The sequence below is a fragment of the Arachis ipaensis genome, chromosome B10 (genome assembly GCF_000816755.2).
Source record: "Arachis ipaensis cultivar K30076 chromosome B10, Araip1.1, whole genome shotgun sequence".
Lineage (NCBI taxonomy): Eukaryota > Viridiplantae > Streptophyta > Magnoliopsida > Fabales > Fabaceae > Arachis > Arachis ipaensis.
Genome location: NC_029794.2, coordinates 90,787,221 through 90,803,275, shown reverse-complemented (window position 1 = coordinate 90,803,275; position 16,055 = coordinate 90,787,221).

Genomic DNA, 16,055 nt, shown 5'->3' with positions numbered 1-16,055 from the left:
TGATATTCAAAACTTCCTTGTTTGTTTTCTTTGTTTTGATCTAAAAACTTTAAGTTTGGTGTCATTTTTCCTGTTTTTCTCTTTCTTCATTAAATTCAAAAATATTTTTTCTCTTTATTTTAATTGATTTTCGAATTCTACCTTTAAAAATTCAGATTTTTATTTTAAAACTTCTTATTTTATCTTATCTTAGTTTTAGAATTTCAAAATTCAAAATCTTTTTCAAAAAAATTCATATCCAAGGTTTTTTAAATTTTCTTAATTAATCAATTATTCTAGTTTTCAAAACTTTTATTTTATTTTCCATTTATTTTATTCTATTTTGTTTGGTTGCTTTTAATTAAATAAAATAAAATAAACAAAAATATAATTCATTTGCAATTCATATCAATTCCCTTTTTTTCATCATGCACATAAGTGGAAATGAACAGTCCAGAAAGACTCTGGGGTCATATGCTAACCGCTGCATACGGGAGTAGTATCTGTATACCTCCCATCAAAGCAAGTAGTTTTGAGCTAAATCGTCAGCTCATTGTCATGGTGCAGCAAAATTGCCAGCATTCCGGTCTTCCACAGAAAGAACCTACTGAGTTTCTGGCGCAGTTCTTGCAAATTGCTGACACAGTGCATGACAATACAGATTATTACTGTTTTCATATGCTGTAAGAGAGCAAGCTAAGAGGTGGTTAAATAACCAACCCACAACAAGCATAAGAACATGGAAACAGTTATCAGACAAATTCCTGAATCAATATTTTCCTCCAAAAAGGATGATACGGCTAAGGCTGGACATCCAAGGCTTTAAACAAGAGGATGATAAATCCCTTTATAACGCTTGAAAGAGGTACAGAGGGATTCTAAGGAAATGCCCCTCTAAAATATTTTCAGATTGGGTGCAGTTAGACATCTTCTACTACGGGCTTACAGAAAAAGCTCAGATATCTCTAGACCACTCAGCTGGTGGATCTATACACATGAGAAAGACTATTGAAGAGGCTCAAGAGCTTATCGATACAATTGCTAGGAATCAGCATCTGTATATAAGAAGTGCGTCCTCCAAGAAGGAAGAAGCTAAGGCAGTATCAACTAACTTTAGTCCTTAGGAACAAGTTGCTGAACTCAATCAGCAACTATCTTCTATAACAAGGCAGTTAGCAGAATTTAAGGAGATGCTACAAGAAACCAAAAATGCTAACAAGGATATGGAATCACAATTGAATCAGACAAAATAGCAGTTATCAAAACAAATAACAGAAGAGTGCCAAGCAGTTCAATTAAGAAGTGGAAAAACATTGAATACCTCAACTCAAAGCAGCAGAAAGCCAGGAAAAGAACAGCTGATAGAGGACGAGCAACCTGCTACCCAAAATCCCTCTAAGAACAGTAAGAGCCCAGAGAGGAATAACTCTGGCGTTCAAACGCTAGAAAAGGGTGAAAAACTGGCGTTAAACGCCCAGTCCATGTCCAGTTCTGGCGTTCAAATGCCAGAAAGGGGAGGGAATCTGGCGTTAAACGCCCATCCAGTCCCCAAGCCTGGCGTTCAAATGCCAATGAGGGATTAGACACCTGCAAGTGATGATGGTAACCCCACTAAGAAGGCTTCTCCAACCACCTCTGTAGGGAATAAACCTGCAGCAACTAAGGTTGAAGAGTACAAAGCCAAGATGCCTTATCCTCAGAAACTCCGCCAAGCGGAACAGGATAAACAATTTACCCGTTTTGCAGACTATGTCAGGACTCTTGAAATCAAGATTCCGTTTGCAGAGGCACTTGAGAAAATACCCTCTTATGCTAAGTTCATGAAAGAGATCTTAAGTCATAAGAAGGATTTGAGGGAAACTGAAAAAGTCTACCTCACTGAAGAGTGCAGTGCAGTCATTTCAAAGAGCTTACTAGAAAAGCTTAAGGATCCTGGGAGCTTTATGATACCATGCACATTAGAGGGTACTTGTACCAAGACAACTCTATGTGATCTTGAGGCAAGTATCAACCTACTCCCTGCATCCACTATCAGAAAGCTTGGCTTGACTGAAGAGGTCAAACCAACCCGGATCTGTCTTCAACTTACTGATGGCTCAATTAAATACCCATCAGGCATAATTGAGGATGTGATTGTCACAGTTGGGCCATTCGCCTTTCCCACTGACTTTGTAGTACTGGAAATGGAGGAGCACAAGAGTGCAACTCTCATTCTAGGAAGACCTTTCCTAGCAACTGGACGAACCCTCATTGATGTTCAAAAAGGGGAAGTGACCTTGAGAGTCAATGAGGATGAGTTCAAGTTAGATGCTGTCAAAGCTATGCAGCATCCAGACACATCAAATGACTGCATGAGTGTTGATATTATTTTCTCCCTGGTAGAGGAGATCAATATGGCTGAGAGTCTCGAATCAGAGTTAGAAGACATCTTTAAAGATGTTCAGCCTGATCTGGAGGAATCAGAGGAAATAAAAGAACTTCTGAAAATTCCTCAGAAGAGGAGAAACCTCCTAAACCCGAGCTCAAACCACTACCACCATCCCTGAAATATGCATTTCTAGGAGATGGTGACACTTTTCCGGTGATCATAAGCTCTGCTTTAAATCCACAGGAAGAGAAAGCAATACTTCAAGTGCTAAGGACACACAAGACAACTCTTGGGTGGTCCATAAGTGATCTTAAGGGCATCAGTCCAGCAAGATGCATGCACAAGATCCTATTGGAGGACGATGCTAAGCCAGTGGTTCAACCACAGAGGCGGCTAAATCCAGCCATGAAAGAGGTGGTGCAGAAATAGGTCACCAAGTTACTGGAGGCTGGAATTATTTATCCTATTTCTGATAGCCCCTGGGTGAGCCCTGTCCAAGTTGTCCCAAAAAAGGGAGGCATGACAATGGTTCATAATAAAAAGAATGAACTGGTTCCTACAAGAACAGTTACAGGGTGGCGTATGTGTATTGACTACAGAAGGCTCAATACAGCCACCAGGAAGGATCACTTTCCTTTACCATTCATAGACCAGATGCTAGAAAGACTAGCAGGTCATGAATATTACTGCTTTTTGGATGACTATTTAGGTTACAACTAAATTATAGTAGATCCTCATGACCAAGAAAAAACAGCATTCACGTGTCCTTCTGGAGTATTCACCTACAGAAGGATGCCTTTTGGTCTGTGCAATGCACATGCAACCTTTCAAAGGTGCATGCTCTCTATCTTCTCTGATATGGTAGAGAAATTTCTGGAAGTCTTCATGGATGACTTCTTAGTATTTGGAGACTCATTCAGCTCCTGCCTTAACCATTTAGCACTTGTTCAGAAATGGTGCCAAGAGACCAACCTAGTTTTAAACTGGGAAAAATGTCACTTTATGGTGAATGAAGGAATTGTCCTTGGACATAAAATTTCAAACAAGGGAATAGAGGTGGATCATGCTAAAGTAGAGGTGATTGAAAAATTACCACCACCTACCAATGTTAAGGCAATCAGAAGCTTTCTGGGGTATGCAGGATTCTATAGGAGGTTTATAAAGGATTTTTCAAAAATTGCAAAACCCGTGAGCAATCTGCTAGCTGCTGACACGCCATTTGTATTTGAAACTCTGAAAGCTAAGCTGGTCACAGCACCAGTTATCTCTGCACCAGACTAGACATTACCATTCGAACTAATGTGTGATGCTAGTGACCATGCCATTGGTGCAGTATTGGGACAGAGGCATAAAAAGCTTCTGCACATCATTTACTATGCCATCCGTGTTCTAAATGACGCACAGAAGAATTACACAACCACAGAAAAGGAGCTGCTTGCAGTGGTTTATGCCATTGACAAGTTTAGATCCTATTTAGTAGGATCAAAAATGATTGTGTACACTGACCATGCTGCTCTTAAATATCTACTCACAAAGAAGGATTCAAACCCAGGCTCATAAGATGGGTGTTGCTTCTACAAGAGTTTGATAAAGAAATAAGAGACAGAAAAGGGACAGAGAACCAAGTGGCTGATCATCTGTCCCGGATAGAACCAGTAGAAGGGGCATCCTCCCCTTCTATTGAGATCTCTGAAACCTTTCCAGATGAGCAACTATTTCCCATTCAGGAAACACCATGGTTTGAAGACATTGCAAACTATAAGGCTATAAGATTCATACCCAAAGAGTACAGCAGGCAGCAAACAAAGAAATTGATTTTTGATGCAAAGTACTACTTATGGGATGAACCATATCTCTTTAAAAGATGTGTAGACGGAATAATTCGTAGATGTGTGCCCAAGGAAGAGGACAGAAGATCTTATGGCATTGCCATGGATCACAATATGGAGGCCATTTCGGAGGTGAGCGAACAGCCACCAAGGTTCTCCAATGTGGCTTCTACTGGCCTACTCTCTATAGAGACTCCCGAGAGTTTGTACGTAACTGTGACAGCTGCCAGAGAGCTGGAAATCTACCTCATGGTTAAGCCATGCCTCAACAAGGGATCTTGGAGATTGAGTTGTTTGATGTATGGGGTATTGACTTTATGGGGCCTTTTCCACCATCATACTCAAACACGTATATTCTGGTGGCAGTAGACTATGTATCTAAATGGGTAGAGGCAATTGCAACACCCACTCATGATACTAAGACAGTGCTAAAGTTCCTCTAGAAATATATCTTCAGCAGGTTCGGTGTCCCTAGAGTACTAATCAGTGATGGGGGCACTCATTTCTGCAATAAACAGCTTTACTCTGCTATGGTCCGGTATGGAATTAGCCACAAGGTTGCAACTCCATATCATCCACAGACAAATGGGCAGGCTGAAGTCTCTAATAGAGAACTAAAAAGAATCCTGGAACGGACTATAATTGCCCGTAGAAGGGATTGAGCAAAAAGCTTGGACGATACTCTGTGGGCATACAGAACAGCGTTCAAGACTCCTATAGGAACCTCTCCATACCAGCTTGTGTATGGCAATGCCTGTCATCTGCCCATGGAACTGGAGCATAAGGCATACTGGGCAACCAGTTTCCTAAACCTAGATGCTAAGTTAGCTGGAGAGAATAGATTACTGATGTACACGGAAACTTGTCTCTCAACAAATTTCCTTCGACAAGTGTACCAAATTGTCGTCAAGTAAAAACTCACAATAGAGTGAGGTCGAATCCCACAGGGATTGATTGGTCAAGCAACTTTAATTAGAGGAATGTTCTAGTTGAGTGAAGCAGAATTTGGTTTGAGAGTTGCATAAAATTAAATGACGGGAAAGTAAATAGCAGAAAATGTAAATTACTGGAAATAAAGAGCTGAATGTAAATAGCGGAAAGTAAATTGCAGAATCTTAAATGGGAATGGGGAAGATGCTCATAAAAGTAAACTGCAGAAATTAAAGAGAATGGGTAAGATCAGAAATGGGGATTCATTGGGCTTAGGACATGTTGCATTCTCCGGATCAAGTTCATTTTCATCTCTTCCTCAATCAATGCATTCATTGATCTCCTTGGCAATCTTAAGTGATCGAATTCCAATTCCTTGGTAATTCAATCTCTCAAATCTTGATCAATAGCCAATTTCTTGGTCAATTGCTCATGAGAAGAGATGAAGTATGGTCACTGATTATACCACATGCATTCCCAAAGCATTTCTAGCATGATCTATTCATTCCTCTTCCAAGGTTCAGAAGAAATCCAAGTATGAATAGCTTCTTTTCCAAGATAACTACCCAATTGGATGAAGATTGAAAGCTTTCTAGTAAAATCAAGAGAAAAGATAGAAGAAGAGTAATGAAAATTAGTATTGATCCATCAAATTACAACAGAGCTCTCTAACCCAATGAAAGGGGTTTAGTTGTTCATAGCTCTGGAAATAGAAAACAAAGATGGAGAATACATCATGAAAACTGGAACTAGAAGTGCAGAGAAAGTAAATTATACAGAGAGTAGTTCCCAATTTCCAATCCCCCAAAAAGCTCCTTCCTAATTCAAAACTACCCCTATATATACTACTCTTCTAATCTTCTAGTTGGTTCTTCAAGTCTTGGATATGGGCCTTTGGATGTTGAGTTTGAAGCAGTTATACTCTTCAGTGGGCTTAGCTTTACTTGCAGAGAGAAAGTGTGAAGTAGGCAGGGTGTTTAGCTCAGGACGTTAGTGGCGTTAATGTTAAGTGAGAGTGTGGGTTCGAGAACGTTAGTGACAATCACCTTTTTCACTAACGTTCCTCACCCAGGGATGATCCACGTTAACTTCAACATTAGTGGCACTAACGTGACCACTAACGTTGCCTCTTGGTCCTTCATACACATTATTGGGACTCACCTTTCCCAATAATGTTGAGAGTCTTCCCTTCCCCCTACGTTAGAGTCCACGTTAACTAGGTTAACGTGGCTTCTAACGTAGCATTGATAGCCATTTCCAACGTTAGTGACAAAGGCGAGTGTCACTAACATTGGCTCATCATTCCCTTATCCACGTGAGCTTCCACGTTAACTAAGTTAACGGGGGAGTTAACGTGGCTCATTGTGGCTTAGCTCAACGTTAGTGACAAAGGTAAGTGTCACTAACGTTGGCTTCTCTTTTGCTTCTCAACGTTAGAGTCCATGTTAACTGAGTTAACGTGGCTCTTAACGTGGCCAATTGTGAGCTTGGTCCAACGTTAGCGACAAAGTTAAGTGTCACTAACGTTGGCTTCATTTCTTTCTTCCATGTTAGAGTTCACGTTAACTTAGTTAACGTGACTCTTAACGTGGGCTATTATGGCTTCGAGGGCGTTATTGGCGATTGCTTTTCTCATTAACTTTGCAAGTTACTCCCATACCACGTTAGAGGTCACGTTAGTTAGACTAACGTGGCTGCTAACGTGGTTCTTCCTTGCTTCCTTTGTCCTGAAATCAAACAATAAAGTGCATCAAAGCTCTAGTCCCCGTCATGGGAAATGCATCATCCAATTTGTCATTCAATTCATGCAAAATCCTCATGAAATTATGTAAAGTGCACAATGTATGCTTGAATCAAGATGTAAGTGAAATTCTACCCAAAACTTGCTTATTCCCTAAGAAAATGCATGAAACTACCCTAAAAATAATAAAGAAAAGGTCAGTGAAACTGGCCAAAATGCCCTGGCATCACAACACCAAACTTAAAGCTTGCTTGTCCCTAAGCAAGTACTGGAACAAGAGAATGATGAATGGAATGCCAAGAAAAATGAGTCATTATTGTGGAAGTCATGTCCTTGGTTTTATGGTGGTTTCATGCATAGCAACTTAGGTTCATTCCTTCACTGGCTTTCAGACCTTTATCATGTCCTAGAATACTCACTTGATTGCATCCCATGAGACTTTTATTCATTGATCCATTTTGTTATTTCAGGGCTTGTTTGTGTTCTTAGACTAGGTGCTCTGTGAGGGGGCGACTCTTTAAGATAAGCTTTCAGCCAGCACTCCCGAACCAGTTGGTTCAAGGTGCTAGGTGTTGAGAAACCCCTAAGGACTTACTCCTTCAAGTCTCTTTCCCCCATACATACACACCACAGGCACATGGTTTGTTTATTTTCTTTCTTGAGACCTTGGTGTCCAGCACCTCTTTGGGTTACTAAATGTTCTGTAGCAAGGTAGCTCTTGATAGTGGATTTTCAGTTGATAATCCCGGGTTAGTTAACCCAAGTTACCAAGTGATGAAGCACTCCTATGAACTTATTCATCCAAGCAGATCCTTGGTACAGGAGCACCATAGACACATCTCTCAAGTTTCAACTCTTATTATTCAACTCTTATTGTTCTTTTCCCCTTTTTCTTATTAGGATTTTGTTATTTAGCTAGTCACATGGGGTGTGTTTCAAGCATATGATTTAGGCCAGATAGTTTTTTTTTTGAAGTAAAGGAGCTCAACACACAAAGTGGAGCATTAAAGCAAACCAGTACAACACACGAACTAGGTAACAACATCAAACTACTCAACTTACATGACAACCCCTAGTCATCTTCAGCACTGCCATCAACAACCATAGGGTTCACCACCAAGCCATTCATCAGCGAATTCAAAAGATCTGTTCAGAATTTCTTCCACACAAGATGCTTGGGTTTTGAAAATTCTACAATTCCTTTCTAGCCAAATTGTCCATATAACAGCACAGAATCCAATGAACCACCGCTTCCTCTCATCCTTTCGTACTGACCCATTCGTCCAACTTAGAAAGTGCTCCTTTAATGAACCTGGCACTGCCCAAAGCCTTCCAAGAGCGAACAGCCAAGCACTCCACACCTGCCAAGTGAGCTCACACTCGATAAACAAATGAAACGCAGTCTCCTCAGACTTACAGCATAACACACACAAATTATCATGCTGTGCTATAACGCCTAATCTACGTAGTCTATCCTTGGTATTCACCCTGCTGACCAGCACAAACCAAGCAAACAGCTCGATCCTTGGAGGTACAAATCCTCTCCAAATAGCACTAGTGAAACCATAGGTTGTGATGTCCTCCGGGAGGACCTCTGCTTGCAACACCTGCACAAAGGAGTTAGTGGAGAAAATACCAGATTTATCAAATTTCCATACCACACTATCCTCTCTATCATTCGTTAGCCTTACTGTTTGTAACCTCTCTTGAAGCTGGTTTACAAGCTCCATCTCCCATTGGAACAACTCTCTCCTCCATTGAAGACTCCAAACCCACTCTAACCCATCCCAGAACCTACAATTCCCTATAACAGATCCTTTAAGGTTTGAGACCGAGAACAGTCTTGGAAACACATCTTTCAATGGACCACTAGGTAGCCAGTTATCCTCCCAGAATCGGATTAATCCGCCATTCCCGACCTCCATGGACAAGCCACTGATCATCTTTTCCCTTACTTGTGGCTCACTGATTTGTAATTGACATATCTCCTTCCACGGACCCCCTCTTGTAGGTATTGGCTGTCCACTCAGCATCTCAGAAGGATTCATGTTATTACAGGAGCAAACAACTTTCTTCCAAAGAGGACAGTCCTCCTTAGAAAATCTCCACCACCACTTAAAGAGTAAGGCGGTATTCCGAACCACTGCATCACCAACTCCCAACCCGCCTGCCTTTTTTGGAGCCATTACTATATCCCATTTTACTAGCGGCATCCCATACACCCCATCCTCTTTACTCCATAAGAATCGTCTTTGTAGTGAGATCAGCTTCTCTGCCACTGCCTTGGGCATCTTGTATAGACTGAGGTAGTAGACCGGCAGACTATTAAGAACCGATTTAATAAGGACCAGCTTACCCGCCTTGTTGAGGGATTTTGCTTTCCACAGGCTCAGCTTTTCTTCCACCTTATCAATCACAGGTTTCTATGTCCTAACGAGCCTCGGGTTTGCTCCCAGAGAAATACCCAGGTACCTGATTGGTAAAGAAGCCTCCTTGCACCCCAATATATGACACATCTCCCGTGTCCAGCTCCTCTCACAATTAACCGAAATCAAACTGGACTTTTCAAAGTTGATGCTCAACCCAGACATCAACTCAAAGCAACGCAACAACCGTTGGTAGTTCCGGATAGTCTCCTCCTCAGTAGGACAGAAAAGGATAGTATCGTCGGCAAACTACAAGTGTGATAACTCAATGTTGTCCCGCCCAACCAAAAGCGGAGTAATCCGCTCGTTCCTCACTGCCTCCTTAATCATTCTATGAAGAACATCCACAACCAGTACAAACAAAAAGGGGGACAGTGGGTCTCCTTGTCTTAGGCCTCTCTCCATTTTGAACGGCTTAGAGGGTGAGCCATTTATTAGAATCGACATGGATGCAGAGCAAACACATTCCTTTATCCAAGCCCTCCACCTACAGCCAAAACCCATCTTGTGCAGAACAACATCTACAAAATTCCACTTGACCCTATCATAAGCCTTTTGAAAGTCTAATTTGATAATCACTGAGCTCTTTTTCTTTACCTTTAGCCACTGCACAGTTTCACAGGCAATCAGTGCCCCATCATGTATCTTCCTGCCCTTTACAAAAGCACTCTGAGTCTCCCCAACTAAACCTGGCATAACCTTTCGCATCCTCCGAACCAGCACCTTAGCAATAACCTTGTACACACAACCCACCATACTAATCGGCCTAAAATCTTTAATTTCTTTGGCCCCAACAAACTTCGGCGCTAGCGCCACCCAAGTGACATTTGAATCCCTAGGTAGCACCGCAGACTGGAAAAACCCCATTACTGCTTCAGTGAACTCCCTACCGATATCAACCCAACACTTTTTAATGAAATTCATATTATACCCATCGCTTCCTGGTGCCTTGGTTGCCTCACAATCCCACACCGCTTCCTTGATTTCCTCCACGGATGGCATCATCTCTAGCTCTGTTGCCTCTTCCGCACTTATCTGCTCTACCAGTCCATCCCGAAACCCTATAATAGGCGATGTCTCCTGATGGTACAAGGTTTTATAGAAATCCCGTATAGCAACCTTGATCCTGGCCTGATTCCGCACTAATCTTCCATTGATCATTAAAGCATCAATATGATTGTTCCCCCTCCGAGCTGAGGCTAAGTTGTGAAAGTATCGAGTATTTTTGTCTATCTCCTTAGCATGCCTGGATCGGGACATCTGCTTCCAATGAAGTTCCCTTGGAATATACCACTTCTTGCATGAGCTTACAAGTGCCTTTCTTCTAGCTTCCATAGTCTCATCATACACTCCGTTGCTCACCAAGTCATCGACTATCTTTATCTCTTCTTCAAACTTTTTAATCCTCATATCCATGTTTCCAAAATTCTCCTTGTGCCATTTCCCAAGTGGGACTGTCAACCCCTTCAACTTATCCATAAATGAAGAATCCCCCAAGTTCCTCCACTCCTCCTTTACCATTCGTCGGAATCCTTCGTGAGAAAACCAAGAATCCAGGCTCCGAAACGGTCTTGGCCCCCCTCTCATCCGTGTCACATCCACAATCAAAGGACAATGGTCAGATAAACCTCTAGGCCCTCCTCTCAACCTTATATCCGGAAATTCTTCTAACCACTCCAGACTAACCAGCACCCTGTCAATGCGACTGCAAGACTGACCTCTAAACCAAGTGAACATTCGATCAGTCAGCGCTAGGTCGACTAACTCCATATCATGAATACATGAGTTAAACTCTATTGCAGATGCCGACAACGAAACAGCCCCTTTCCTCTCTTCCACCTGAGTAACCTCATTGAAGTCCCCTAGATAGCATATCGGTACTTGGCATAACCCGGCTAAAAAGCTCAACTCTTCCCATACCAACAGCTTCTCCTCCCTCACATGTGCACCATATACTAGGCAGAAAGCACAATGAAAGTTATTATTCAACAACACACCATCCATACATAAGCATCTATCCCCTTTTTAACAGTTATGCATCTTAAACATTGCTTCATCCCACATCAACAACATACCTCCCGACGCCCCTTCCACTCCTACAAACTCCCACTTAACTGCATCATTTCCCCAAAGTTGGGCTACTTCAAACATAGTCAAAGCTACTTTCTTTGTCTCTAACAAGCCTAGCATATTCAGATTAAATTTCCGCCTAAAGTTCTTCACCATACTGAATTTTCCTATTCCCGCCAACCCCCTGATATTCCAAGAGCTAAAATTCATTTTAACACATTTATACACACTTTTTTACGATTTTTCGGGCGACTTCTCCTAGCTTTCTCCTTCTGCTTCGCTAGCTTTTTCTTCTGAGCGATTACTTCATTTTGTGCTTGCAATATCGCCATTATGTCATCCTCCTCATCATACTGCACTGCTCCAGACTCTACAGCAAGCTCCCATGCCTTCCTGTTTTCGCACATTTCCTTCGCTCTTTTGTCTGGCGTTTCCGAGATCGCTTCACTCCCAGCATCACAATTGTTAAATTCCAAGCCATTTGAATCCTCCACTTCGTCATCCTTTTCCAACTCAGACTCCGCCACTGCTTCGTCAGCCTCAACTGCTTCGGAACCAGCCTCATCGCACTGTCCTGTATTAAGTCGTGCATCAACATCACCGTACCCACCAAGACCCGAACCAGTTTTCTCTCTAGACCAGTCCCTGAGCAGCCCTCCTCGGTCCCGCATGGCACTCCCCTCAGTCCCCCCTCCAGCGAGAGTCACCCCTACGACTTCTCCACTCAGGACTTGTCTCGTCCCAGCGAACCCAGGCTCACCCCCATTTCCCTTCTGCGCCCGCGCTGCGTCTTCCCTATCAATGCCCACCGCCAGTTTCCTCGACCTTGCTTGGCTGTCGTCAACCTCCACTCCATGGCTCCCCCTCCCTTTATCACCATTAATCATCGCATCCAGCAGCGCGTGGTCCCCATCAACACCGCCTCCAGGGGACGTCACTCGGAGTTGTCCTCCATTGCCATCCGCATCCTGGCACCCCTTCCCTCTCTCCCCCTTCGTCGTCGCAATCTTCTTCAAACCCGCCGGCATGCTCCCGTCGATGGTGATGGCAGCGCCGTCTTTAACCTGGTCAAAGCCACAACTCGGTTCCCCATCCACGTAGCCCTCTGTCCTCTTCATTGAACCCAGCCCAGCCAACCTACCTCCGACCCAGTCCCCACCCGATACATCATGAGGAACAGCATTTTGGGCTTTTTGGTGATGGCCCAATCTCACACCCTTGGCGTTGGTACGTGGAAAATGGGTCTCAGTGCTAGTTTTATGATTATTGGGCTTAATGCCTTCCAAACCCCTTTCAGCCTTACTCAAAAAACCAGCCCCATCCCTTATAAAACCTCTATCATAATCCCAGGATATAGTCTGTTCCGAGTCAATCTCCTCACTGATAGCCGGGGATCCCGTTGTTGCAGCAATTTTCTCATTGGAATTAAATTCCTTACTTACTGCTGTTACCGTTTTTGAAACTAAAAATCCGTTACTCCACTCATTCAAATCCTCTGGATGAATGACGACTCTACCCCTCTGCTGATCGTCCTCCCTAACCGCCAAAGCCAGCAATTCCGCCTCTGCATCCCATCCCAGCCGCTGCAGGTGACTCTGATAACCATCAACATGTCTTAAACTGTCCCCAGTTGAATGATCAGCTTCTACTGAGAAACCACCGGTTCCCGCCGACCCATCCTTCATCACCCGCCCTGCTACCCGAGAGGCATTGCTTCCCTTTTCCGTGACCAAGATATCAAAACCCGTCGTTCCAGCCATAACACGAACCCATTCATGAATGACGTCAAGCTTGCACGTATCAACCAGGACTCGTCCAGCGCCAAACGACGAGCAAGAGCTTGTAACCTCATCACAACACACCACATCACCCCACAGACTTCCAATCTTATAGAACGTATCGTCCGACCAAACCTGTAGTGGAAGTCCGATGCACTCAATCCACACTCTTCTCTTATCGCAGCGCACATGCTCTTCCCATCGGCTCACACTAACAAAGAACTGCAGTAGACTGTCCAAACCAGTGACCAGTGCATCTTCCAAGCTAGTAGCACTATCAAAGGTCAACATGGCTTTGTACGCCCCCATGTCACACACTTTAACTACCTTGGGCCACTCCGTACTTGCTATTTCTTTCAACAAATGATAGTCAATAGCTGTTGTGGCACTCCCTATGAGGCTCTTCTGTAGCCAAATCAAATTATCTGGTATCACTGAGACTTCCACTTCCTTCATCCCACCATTCCCTTGGGTTTCAACCCCAGTGTCGATCGATTTCATTTTTACCAAACGATCCCTGGTTTGATCGGAACTACCACCACAATCCCCCTCATCTTCATTTGCACGCCTACTTACATTCAGATTTTGCCCAATCCTACCATGATATTCCCTCCTACCAGCTCCGCTAACAATCGCTCTCCGCGGCGGTGCTTCGACGTCCATCGCCTTCTGTTGCTTTGACATATCTCTTCTGTATTTAGCCTCTCCCACAAAGATCTCCTTACCCCTTAATCGCATATGATTCATTTCCGTAATTGCTTTCAAAGCCCCTCCTTTCGTTGTATATCTTATGAACGCAAACAGATAAACAATTCCATTCCTCGTTTTCCTTGAGAGGTAGATGTCATTGATTCTCCCCGTCCATCCAAACAACTCAAACAATTCGTGCTTTGAGATATCATTGGGTAATCGGTCTACAAAGACAGTGAAAGATTCCTGTTCCAACCGAAGATACTGTTCTCGATTCCAAACTTGTGGTTATCTTCCCACCTTGTGGTTGAACCAATTTAGCTAACTTATGACCACATCACAAACTAAGGAATTTACTCCACAATATGAACTCCACTCTGGTCTTTGATAACACACATTCTCTTTTTATTTGATTAGAAAGGACAAGCATACAAGTAAGCAAAGTAAGGATGCAGTGACATCTAGACAGCACACATGTGACAAGAGCAAATAAGCAACATTAAACTCTAATTATCTAAATCAAGTTCCTTTGGACTTCCATGTTTTAGCATTTTAAGTATATGGAACTAAGTAACAACACAACATTCGGGTGATATTTTCTTGCTATCCCCTTGTTGTCCTCATCCATAGTTTTTGCTCCTTCACTTCCTTGGATGATGGTGCACCATTTTTTTCAGAAGGTTCCTGCAAAGTTATTGGAAGTTGCTTGTTTCCAAAGCACTTGAGACATAGTTAGCTTGCATGTATGTGGTGGACGAAATTGTGATCATCAATGGCACCATCAACATGGTACGCTCAATTGTAATATCAACTCTTTATCACAACTTCGCACAACTAACCAGCAAGTGCACTGGGTCGTCCAAGTAATAAACCTTACGTGAGTAAGGGTCGATCCCACGGAGATTGTTGGTATGAAGCAAGCTATGGTCATCTTGTAAATCTCAGTCAGGCGGATTCAAATGGTTATGGAGGATGAATGATTAAAAGATAAATAAAACATAAAATAAAGATAGAGATACTTATGTAATTCATTGGTGAGAATTTCAGATAAGCGTATGAAGATGCTTTGTCCCTTCCGTCTCTCTGCTTTCCTACTGTCTTCATCCAATCCTTCTTACTCCTTTCCATGGAAAGCTGTATATTGGGCATCACCATTGTCAGTGGCTACAATCCTGTCCTCTTAGTGAAAATGTTCAACGCACTCTATCACAGCACGGCTATTCACCTGTTGGTTCTCGATCATGTCGGAATAGAATCTAGTGATTCTTTTGCGTCTGTCACTAATGCCCCACAATCACGAGTTTGAAGCTCGTCACAGTCATTCAATCCTTGAATCCTACTCAAAATACCACAAACAAGGTTTAGACCTTCCAGATTCTCAAGAATGCCGCCATCAATTCTAGCTTATACCATGAAGATTCTGATTAAGGAATCCAAGAGATAAACACTCAATCGAAGGTAGAACGGAGGTGGTTGTCAGACACACGTTCATAGGTGAGAATGATGATGAGTGTCACGGATCATCACATTCATCAAGTTGAAGAACAAGTGATATCTTAGAATAAGAACAAGCTGAATTGAATAGAAGAACAATACTAATTGCATTGATACTCGAGGTACAGCAGAGCTCCACACCTTAATCTATGGTGTGTAGAAACTCCACCGTTGAAAATACATAAGAACAAGGTCTAGGCATGGCCGTGAGGCCAGCCCCAAAACGTGATCTAAGGTAGCATAGAACTACTCAAAGATTCCTCTCCAAATACAATAGCAAAAGGTCCTATTTATAGAGAACTAGTAGCTTAGGGTTTACAAAAATGAGAAAATGACGTAAATATCCACTTCCGGGCCCACTTGGTGTGTGCTTGGGCTGAGCATTGAAGCATTTTTGTGCAGAGACTTTTCCTGGAGTTAAACGCCAGCTTTTGTGCCAGTTTGGGCGTTTAACTCCCACTTTGGTGCCAGTTCCGGCGTTTAACGCTGGGAATTCTTGAGCTGACTTTAAACGCCGGTTTGGGCCATCAAATCTCGGGCAAAGTATGGACTATTATATATTGCTGGAAAGCCCAGGATGTCTATTTCCAACGCAATTGAAAGCGCGCCAATTGGGCTTCTGTAGCTCCAGAAAATCCACTTCGAGTGTAGGGAGGTCAGAATCCAACAGCATCAATTTCAACCATAAAAAACCTAAAATCACAGAAAAACACAAAAACTCATAGTAAAGTCCAAAAAAGTGAATTTTAA